Below are 10648 nucleotides of genomic sequence, written 5' to 3' on the forward strand. Positions count from 1 at the left end.
TTATTCTAAGTTCAGAATGATTTGTTATGACATACTTTAGCTGTCTGACAGGATTACTGAGTATTCTTAGACGGTTATTATGGCAACACTACTCAACGTTAACTACAACCCTTGGTTTGTCAGACTATTGTTGTAGCAATACCTCTCAACGTAAACTATAATCGTTGTCTATCCTACTCTAGTGTCTATCACTTTTAGTCGATTGAAACCCTCTCTTTATCTCTAAGGTAGACAAGTTAGAACATCACCATCCCGGATTCATTCCATTGTTCACATAGATCTATCTTAATTCTCTCGAATCTAAGAATCAATATCTAGACAACCAACAATCTCTCGACGCTCTTACATTACCAAGATGTATTTCACCAAGACCCCAGGCAATTTCTCGAAGCTCTTACAGTGTCAAGGCAAAATATTTAAACAATGAACAAAATATTCATGAGCATTATCATAATTCTTCATTCATAAAGAAGAAAATAATTGTTTAGGCAAAACAAAAATTAACACGAAGTAAGACAATTCATGGTGTTATCAAAAAGTCTACCAAAGTATCATCGTTTTAATACAACCCTAAATAAATTAATTAATTAAGAAAAAAGGAAAATTACTCCCAAAATCGGGGGCAATTGACGACACCAAGGACGATTGGTCGGGAAATAGTGGGGAAACACTGCAGTTGCTTACTCACGCTTTAGTAAAGCTCTTCTCTCCTCCTCCTCTTCTTTTGGCGGATGTGGCTGGGTATTTATAAATGGAAATCTCCTAGGGTTTTACGTAAGTGAATATTCCCTAAATACCCTTTATTATCTTGTCCAGGCTAAAAAAGGAAAGGCGATTGGTTGATGTTTGAATCTTGAGGGCTTTTCTTGCACGTGAGGGTAGTCGTACGGTTGGCATGTGACATAGGCAATTTCGTCATATCCCCTTCAGACTTGCAAGATAAATCTTGCCTTGGCGAGATAAATTTGCTCCTCACTATCTTCATCTTCTCTATTCCACTGGCCCTTTGTCACAACTGAAATGTTCTTCCTTAGGAAATTTTCTGCACAAACACAATTCACACAAGCCCTTTCTCCTCGGCAACATAAGTCAAACCAAATAAATTTTGCCAAAGCAAAATTTATCCACCACAAACAAATATAACCTAAATGCAACTAAAAGCAACTAATATGTTGTGCATACTTTGTCTAGACGAGCAATAACTTAAGTAAAAGGACTAGATATAGAGTACTTTTATGGATTTATCACTTAGCAAACTACATTCTTGGTTAGGAGTAAGGGCAGATGAGATAATAATAGGTAAAGTTTCATCACTACCCAAGTAAGCATATTTTAGATGCAATCTCAAATTATTTAGCTCTAGAGTAAGTGTGAGCTATGAGTAAGCTACCCTGCTGCACCTTCAAAGAAAATTCCTTGGGCTCCTCGATACTTTCCTCTTCAATAAGCCTCTCATAATTTTACAACGGAATGAAATTATTGTAGAAAAATTGATCAGCTTCTCCTACTATCAATGAGTTTGCTTACAGAATACTCTGACATTCTTCAGATTCATCCACATACTTGAGAGTACGGAAAACATTCACGGTCATACATTTGTCGGCCACTCTTATGGTGAGCTCACCCTTTTCACGATCAATAAGAATATGCCCAATAACTAGTAAAGGTCTCCCCAAAATTATGGATGTTATGTCATAGAAATAAACTACAAGGAAGTCTAATGGGAACATAAATTTGTCCACCCTCACAATGACATCCTAAACTTGCCCCTCAGAATGAACATGGGAGCGGTCAACTAGTTGCAAAATAGCAGAGGTGGCCTTGCCTTTCCCATTCCAAGCTGCAAGAAGATTGACTTTGGCATTAAGTTCACAGTTGAGCCAAGCTCACATACTGCCTTCCCAATATAGGTTTCTCCTATAGATCATGGAACACTAAAGCTGTCTGGATCTTTTTGCTTTGGCGGTAGCTTGCTCAAGGTAGAGCAATATGCTTTTTGTCGTGGCAATGGTCTCGTACTTCTCAACTTTTCTCTTTTTGGTAACAATCTCCTTGAGAAATTTATCATATATGGGCATTTGTTCTACAGCTTCAAGAAAAGAAACATTAATATAGAGTTGCTTAAGAATGTCGATAAACTTCTTGAATTGAATGTCATGATTATGTCTTTTCAGTCTTTTTGGAAAGGGTGGTGAGGGTCTGACTTCTTTTAATGAAGGGGTGGGAACAACATTTGTTGTGTCATTTTTGTTTGCTCCCTCATTAGTTTCACTGGATGAACCATCATCCTTATCCTTCTCTACTTTTGTCTCTTCTGGTACTATATGCTTAGCTTGCACGGTTACAGGAGTTAAATCATCCTTCTTCCTTCCCCAAACTTGTCTTGTACATTGATTTGGATGCCACTCCTTAGAGTGAGTGCACTATATTTCTCCTTGCCATGAGCTTTAGTGAATTCAGTGTCACTCGCTAAACGAACTGGTTGGCGTTCCTATAATATCGTAATAATTTAACCAACTTGACCCTCCAAGGCCCTCAAAGATGAGTTGTGGCTTTGAAGCAAAGCTCTTTCACTGTGTAATAAGGCTCCTTGGTTTTTTATGGATGTAGCATGGTCTTCGTGGTTGATATAAAATCTTGAAACGTGACCTTTAAATTACTTGTGTTAGATAAAAATAGTACTCCCTTATTAGAATTATGCCATGTCATATTCGTTTGAAAACCTTGGGAGTCACTGAAATTCTGCTGCCTAGCAGACTGACTAGCATTACTGGTTTATTTATTTTCCCAAGAGAAATTTGGATGTTAACGCCATCCAGGGTTGTAGGTGTTAGAATAGATGTTGTTATTGCCTAGATTGTAGTTCCCTACATATTTGATGGACTCCTGATTGGTCAGACACTCGCTCTCATGATGAGTTCCATGGCATATAGACATGCTCAGTTAGCTGGCTTCACTTCTTTCACCTCACTTGATCATTACAAATTCTTCAACATATTGGTGATGACATAAAGTTGGGTAGACACGAAATCCTTAGTATCCAACTCGAATGTTTAAGGCGCTTTTTCCCAAGCTCCAGGCCTTGAAGATGGGAACTGATAATCATTTTTAGCAATCCTATCTAGGATGTCAACTGCCTTTACAGGTGATTTATCGAGAAATGTTAAATTTCCTGATGCATCTAGTATCATCCTATGGGCGCATTGACTCCATTGTAGAACATTACTACTTGAGTCCAATCTTGAAAACATGATTAGAACATTTGCGAAGCAATCCTTTATACCAATCCCAACATTCATACATTGATTCGTCATTAGCTTGACAAAAAGAAGCAATGTCATTCCTCAGTTTAGTGTTCATGTTTGGAAGATTATATCGCATCAAAAAACTTTTGCACAGATCAATCTAATACTCCATCGAGTCAGCTGGAAGACCACTCAACCAAGCCATTGCTTGGTCATGCAAAGAATATGGAAATAGCTTTAACTTCAACACATCCTCGTGCACTCCTTATTGTCGGAAAGAATCAAACACCTCTAGAAAGTTGAGAATATGTTGATTGGTATTTTCATGAGGCGTGCCCCGAAACTGCTCTATATAATTCAGTATATTGAACATGACAGGTTTGAGCTCAAAATGGGCTGCCAGAATCTTGGGTGTAACAATTCTAGGATTTAAGTCATTTAAGCTAGGGTTTAAGTGATCTCAAATAGCACAAGGCCTAGTTGTATTCCCAGCATTCAGAATTGCCTCGGCATTCTAGTGTTCCTCTTGACAAATACCTTGTTTTACAATTTGATACATGTTTGTTTGAGCACGTTGAGTACATCTCCTTTGTTTATAAAGTCATTCAATCTTAGGTTCAATTGGAAGTAGTGGTCCTTTGGGATGTCCTCAGGCCATACACCAACAAAAACATAGAAATTACAAGGAAAATAACAAGTAAAACTATACGAAAAATGAAGAAGTAAAAAAATGTTTTAACAAAACTAATTAACTTCCTGTTGCCAACCCTGACAACGGTGCCAAAATTTTATCTGTATTTTGTGAGTACTAAATATGGATGCGAAGCATGTGCAAGTATACACAATCAAACAAGTAATAAAGTGATGAGTGAATATCGTCTCCACAGGGATTGGAGGAAATTTATAAGTTCAATCAAAGAAAAGAACCACTTTATCAAAGTATAGTTAGTGTGATGGTATGTACTAATAAGAATGCTAAGCCAATGTGAAATGTATGTTGGTGGGGATAGAATGATAGTGTGATGTGGCAGCAAATAGAGATGTTGTGGCAAAATAAATTGTGTGTAGCAAAATCTAATGAAAATGTAATGGAAAAACAAAATGTAAACACTAGATTTGAATAAAATGGCTTGATAATCCTCACACAACAAGCTACTATGGGAATGAATGATAGGAGTCACTTAGGAAACTTAAGCTTAACTCAGCAGTGAAAAGCTACACCTCATATTGAATCAACTTCAGACGGGTTCGAAAGCCAGTTCAGATTGATTCCAGTTCAGCTACTCAACGACGAGTGGCTAGTCTTTAGTAAACGTTTTTCAAGCCAGATTTCAACTCCACAATGGATGATATCCGACTGGCAGAATTTACCACATGGCTTTCCCATGAAGGGGAGTCATCCAAAAAGCATATCACTTGGTTAAGACCCGCTCAGGGGAACCACCTGAAGAATTATAACCGGCTTAGACCAGTGAAGGGAAGCCATTTTTTAAAGGAACTATTGGCAGTATAACTCAAGGCGAGAAGGGTTATCTGTCAGTTAACACCTTCGAGTTTGATTACACTCAGCTCAAAGGCACCATCATTTGTAGCATAGCTCAAGGCAAGAAGGGCTACCTGCCAAAGACCTTCGAGTTCGATTACACTTAGCTCAAAGGCACATCATTTGCAGCATAGCTCAAGGCAAGAAGGGCTATCTGCCAAATACCTTCAAGTTCGATTACACTCAGCTCAAAGGCACATCATTTGCAGTATAGCTCAAGGCAAGAAGGGATATCTGCCAACAAAGACCTTCGAATTCGATTATATTCAGCTCAAAGGCATATCAAATTTACAGCATAACTCAAGGCTAGAAGGGTTATCTGTCAACAAAGACCTTCGAGTTCGATTACACTCAGCTCAAAGGCGCATCATTTGCAGCATAGCTCAAGGTAAGAAGGGTTATATGTCATCAAAGACCTTCGAGTTCGATTACACTCAGCTCAAAGGCACATCATTTGTAGTATAGCTCAAGGCGAGAAGGGTTATCTGACAATAAAAGACCTTCGAGTTCGATTACACTCAGCTCAAAGGCACATCATTTACAGCATAACTCAAGGCGATAAGGGTTATCTGTCAATAAAAACTTTCGAGTTTGACTTCATTCAGCTCGATGACTTATCAACTACTTTCCAGGTAAAGTTTCAACCGAGTTCTTTAAGTCAAGAAGAAGACTTGGGTTGGTAATGCTTTAATGACAAGAAACCTTCTTCCAATAGCATAGTTTAAGTCAAGAAAAACTATCTGTCAATGAAGACCTTTCGAGTTCAATTTCATTCAACTCGAGGAACTACTTTCCAGTTGAATTTTCAAACCGAAGTCTATAAACCTAGAAGAAGACCAAGGTTGACTACGATTGGGCAACGAAAAGCCACATTGCAATTCAAATTCCGAACTACGGCTTCAATTCCATTTTAAGATAGACTCGACTTCGCGACGGAGGAGTCATCCGTAACTCAACTCGACTGGGAGTTATTCGTAATTGAAATATTAGACTCTACCGAATGAAAATTTGTGTCCTTTTATCCTTGTCCTATTATTCGTTCCACGAAAAAGGACAATGAGGGGCAATTGTAGACACTCATTTTCGTCCATTATATATATATATATATTCGTCCCATTTTTATCTTACATAATTATAATATTTATATATTATATTAATTATATATTTATTATTTCTTTTATTTGTTTACATATTGCAGCCGAAGACTCCTCGCACCAACGGCAATGCACCCACCACCGAGATTTCCGGCGCACAACCAGTCAGAAAGAACGAGTTAGTTTTTGAGTCTAACCGAGAGGCTAAAACTAGCAGAAAATGAAGAGATTTGAAGCCTATAAATTCAAGCATGGAACCATTCGAAAGGGGGAAAAAAGTTTGCCAGCAAAAGGAAACAAGAGAGCACCCTTAATCAATCTCGTGAAAGAAGCAAATCTCCAAATAGCCTCCAACCATCGAGTAGTCCCCCACGATAGCCACTAAACCTCCCTCACACAGTCATCCTCTTCCCCTCGTTAAACTGTCTCCATCTATTGACGTTTCAAAGTAACAATCAACCAAAAACCCAAAAAATTAGTCGACAACCATTTGAAAAGCATCCATCAAACAAAAAACGACCAAACCAGAGGATTTTGGGGATGAATCAGTAACCAATACCAAACAATAAAAACCATTCAAACCAAGATCAAGAAAAAGAGAGGGAGAGATTTGGTAATCTCCAAAACCCATTCGAAAGACAAAAAACAGGAAAAGCCTCACCTTAGAATCTTGGTGACGATAATTCGGGTCGTTGGTTTGTAAATCCAAATGGTGAGTAAGGCGACGATGACGAGGGTGACCACATAACTTTATCTCCTAATGATCCGACAGTAGAGTCAGATCGGAGTCGTGGAGATTCGAAAGATCTTTGGTTTTTTCGTGGAATTGAGGGCCACATCTCGTAAAATCGAGGCCAAATCCAAATCCCGGTGTCGAGGTAAACCTTCCCTTAAAGTTTGACGCCAAACGACCACTAGAGAACGACGGTGGACTACAATTTTTTGTTCCCCGGTGAAAACGTTGTAGCTTTCTTTCTCTCTGTTTTTAACTAAGATTAAGAAATGAGAACCTTTAAATTATTTGGTGTTTTATGTGCATAGGCGTTAATGCATTAGTCAAAAGGCATATGGGACCCTCCATAATTTTTTTACTTGGTCTTTTCTTTAGTTTTGGAAGCGCCATAATGGCATGTACAGTTCAAAGGTGAAACTTTCACAGTTTTGTCACGTGGAGGCTGCCAACATCCTAAATATTCATGATGTTCTCAACATTCGATTTTTTTTTATTTTTTATTTTATTTTTTTAACATTTTTTATATATAACATTTTTTCCTTCTTTGATTGATTGATTGATTTATTATTATTTAATTAATTTTTATTCGATATTTCGTTTATTTTACCATCTAATGTATTTTTTATCTTTTTCAGAAGTAATCTCGATCGATCAAAGGTAAATAATTTGAATTGAATGTTTTAAAATTTAATTTTCGTAATTAAAGACAACCGGTAAATTAATTAGCACCGAAAGGGCGGTTCAAGGGTGCTAATCCTTCCTTAACCGTAACCGACTTCCGAACCGACATATTTCTGGTAAAACACAGATCAGCTAAGATGATGTCTGATCTACCTAAATATCATTTTAAAATGATCGATGGAGACTATAACCCAATCAATTTAAGTCGAAGCCCAATTCCTAGCCCACCCGAAAGACGGCCGCGACAAAACCTCTGATTTTCTTTTGTTACTGAAGTAAATTTAATTCATATCTCACGTGATTAAAATGCAAACAAACACCAACGCAGTTATCAGTAGAAATAAAGAGATCTTTCATTCATCGGCGACGAAAAAATATCCGACTTAGACCCACCAATATCCTACTTTTGCATCGTCAATTAAAAGCCACCAAAAATGGCTTCAGGAAAACCACATTTAAATCATTTAATCATCATTTAAAATTTTTAATGAGATAAAATATTTAGATGATAATATTTTAATTAAAACTATTTAAATAATTATGTGTTTTTATAATAAATTATATTTATAGAACTTCATAAGATTTGTCACGTCAACGACAAACTCATCGTTAATTAACGAACGATTTTCATCTAACTATGGACATTTTACCTCAAAATGAAATGTTAGGGCCAAAATGCCTAAAAAGAATAGGGATCAAAGTAACTACTTTGTTAACATTAAATGAATTTCGACATTATGCCAAAAAAAGAATAAAGACTATTGGGTTTTTGAAAAAGATGGTAGTTAAACGTAAACCTTGGCCTCGTTTTTAAGGTATAATGTTAAAAATATCTCTAATGTTTGATTAAATAACCTCTTTGATTTTATTTTTAAGTATTTTAACCTTCAATGTTTTATTTTGGACAATAGAGATGTCACAGCCCAATTTTTAGGGAAAATTAGAAATTTAATAAAAGGTTAAAATTTAGAATTAATTTGGTTGAAATTTAGGGACTAAATTGAAAAAATTCAAAGCTGGCAGACCGTTTAAGGAAGTTTTTAGAGAATTCAGGGACTAAAACATGAATTTACCCATTTTTAGATCCATTGAAAAATAAAATTTACCTGATTAGTTTAACCCCAAATTTATTCCCCAAATCAAACCTAATACCTAAACCCCCAAATTACACTTCTCCTGTTGACTCCTTTACCGACTAAATCTACCGTCGTCCGGCCACCCCTAGCTCGAGCCACCACTACCAAAATACTCTCTGTCAAACGGTGATCAAAACCCAACCCCTATTTCATCGAGAAACGGTACCCCTCGACATGGATCAACCAACGAAAAGTTATCGAAAAACCCCGTCGTCGAGTGAATCTTCGACGTTTTCGGCCGTGTCTGACGTTGTTTCGCCTCGCCGCCGCCTCCACTCCACTCACTAGTGTCGTGCTATCAAAACCCGATTGGTTTTATTCATAGTTGACGTGCCATCGCCGACCACCGTTGGGTAATTTAACGATTGGTTGATTGGTGATAGTTGTGTTGAAACGATTTTTTCTTTAAAAGTGAAAAGTGAAATTTTAAAAACCACATTAATTTTTAACTTATCTCTTTCAATTTATTTTTAATTTAAAAACAAATGCAATTTAAAAAAACCTCTCGTTTCGAAAAATTTGTGATTTCGTTTACAATAGAAAAATATGGTTCGAAGAGTCGCCACCAATCTTTGATTAGGGTGTGATTGGGCACCCAAAAATATTTTGTCATTTTAAATAAAAAACAATTTTAATTAAAATAAAAAATTGAGGTATGCGTTACCAAAAATGGATTCGGGAGTCGATTACGTGTGGGGAAGGATTAGCACCCCCACAGCACCCTAAATCGGTACCTAGTCGATTAATTAACGTCTTTGCAATGAACTTTACAAATTCGAACTTAATTTGACTTTTGATTCCATAAAACAAAGATGTGAATTTTATAATATTCAAAAGCACCCAAGTATATTGAATTAAAATTACCGGGTCGTTTTAAAAAGATAAAGAATGTTCGATTATTTAAAATATCGAGACCAGATCTTAGATGAGTTGTAACAATCTTTTCTCAAAAAATTTAAATAACAGAACATTTCCTTTTCTTTCGTTCCCAAATTTTAAGTGACAAATCAATTTTTTAGGTTTCACTTTCGGGATACACTTTTAATTTAAAATGGTCAAAAAGACCCTTTAATCAATTAAGACAAGCCACTCAAGACAATTTTAAATTAAAAGGGTATTACCCTTAGTCCGATTATGTATTTATAAGTCGAGTTACGCACATGAGGATATCATACGATTTATGCAATGGTATTCGAACAAGATATCATCAGACTAAAAAATGTTAAAACGTGCGAAGGAAAGTTATTACCATGTAGAATAAATAAAACCCACATAATGATAAAACAAATATGCTTAGTAAGAACGCTACCACCTTACCTATGTGTTATAATATATAATACATGTGTGACTCATGTCCACCAAACAAAAAATATATATACGTACACTTATGCGCATATTACCATGGAGAAACGACACATGGCATAATAAAGACTCATAAGATATACATATATAGAGCACACATGGCTCTAAACAAATGAGCAAAGGGTTAAACTCCAGTAATCGGTACTTCAATCACATATAAAAATTGCAACACAAATAAATACATAAATGTGCATGGAAAAAGAAAACAACATGAGGACCAAAATGAAAGGATATGCAAAGTCAGAATTAAAAGCTTAACTTAGTCAAATATATCATGGAGCGTAAATACTGATATTTTAGATACTAGCAGCGAAGTAAGCCCATAAATACACCTGGGTCTAAATTAAAAGTTTTGAAAATAACATCTCAGTGTACAAACAATGGAAAACTCAAAATGACTTCACTTAGGGACTAAAACAGAAGGATAAAAAATAGAGAGGTAAATCTAAAATTTAGAAAACATTAAAAGGGGCCTAAAACTGGATTTTATCCTAAAGCTTCAGTCGCTAAAAATTAATTCACCGATAAATTTTGATATAAAAACTAAGTTAACCTCACCTCTACCGTTCCTCACTTCACTCTTCACTCTCCCCTCTCTTCCACTCACGACCAAAAGGGTGAATCATTCTACACCTACAAAGGGACCGATTGCCAGGTAAACACTAAACTCTTCATTTTAATTCATACCCCAAAAGAAAATCCATTGTTTGCTAATAACTTTGAAAAAGCTTTGAAAATTTATAATTATTTTTCAATATTCTGGTTTTTTAATCTCTCAGGTCCTCACTTACGCTCTCGACCGATGCTACTATGCGATGAAACTATGACCAGATGAGCCACTCCTGAAACAAATT

Source organism: Hibiscus syriacus, unplaced genomic scaffold, assembly GCF_006381635.1.
Source record: "Hibiscus syriacus cultivar Baekdansim isolate YM2019G1 unplaced genomic scaffold, ASM638163v2 tig00111772_pilon, whole genome shotgun sequence".
Lineage (NCBI taxonomy): Eukaryota > Viridiplantae > Streptophyta > Magnoliopsida > Malvales > Malvaceae > Hibiscus > Hibiscus syriacus.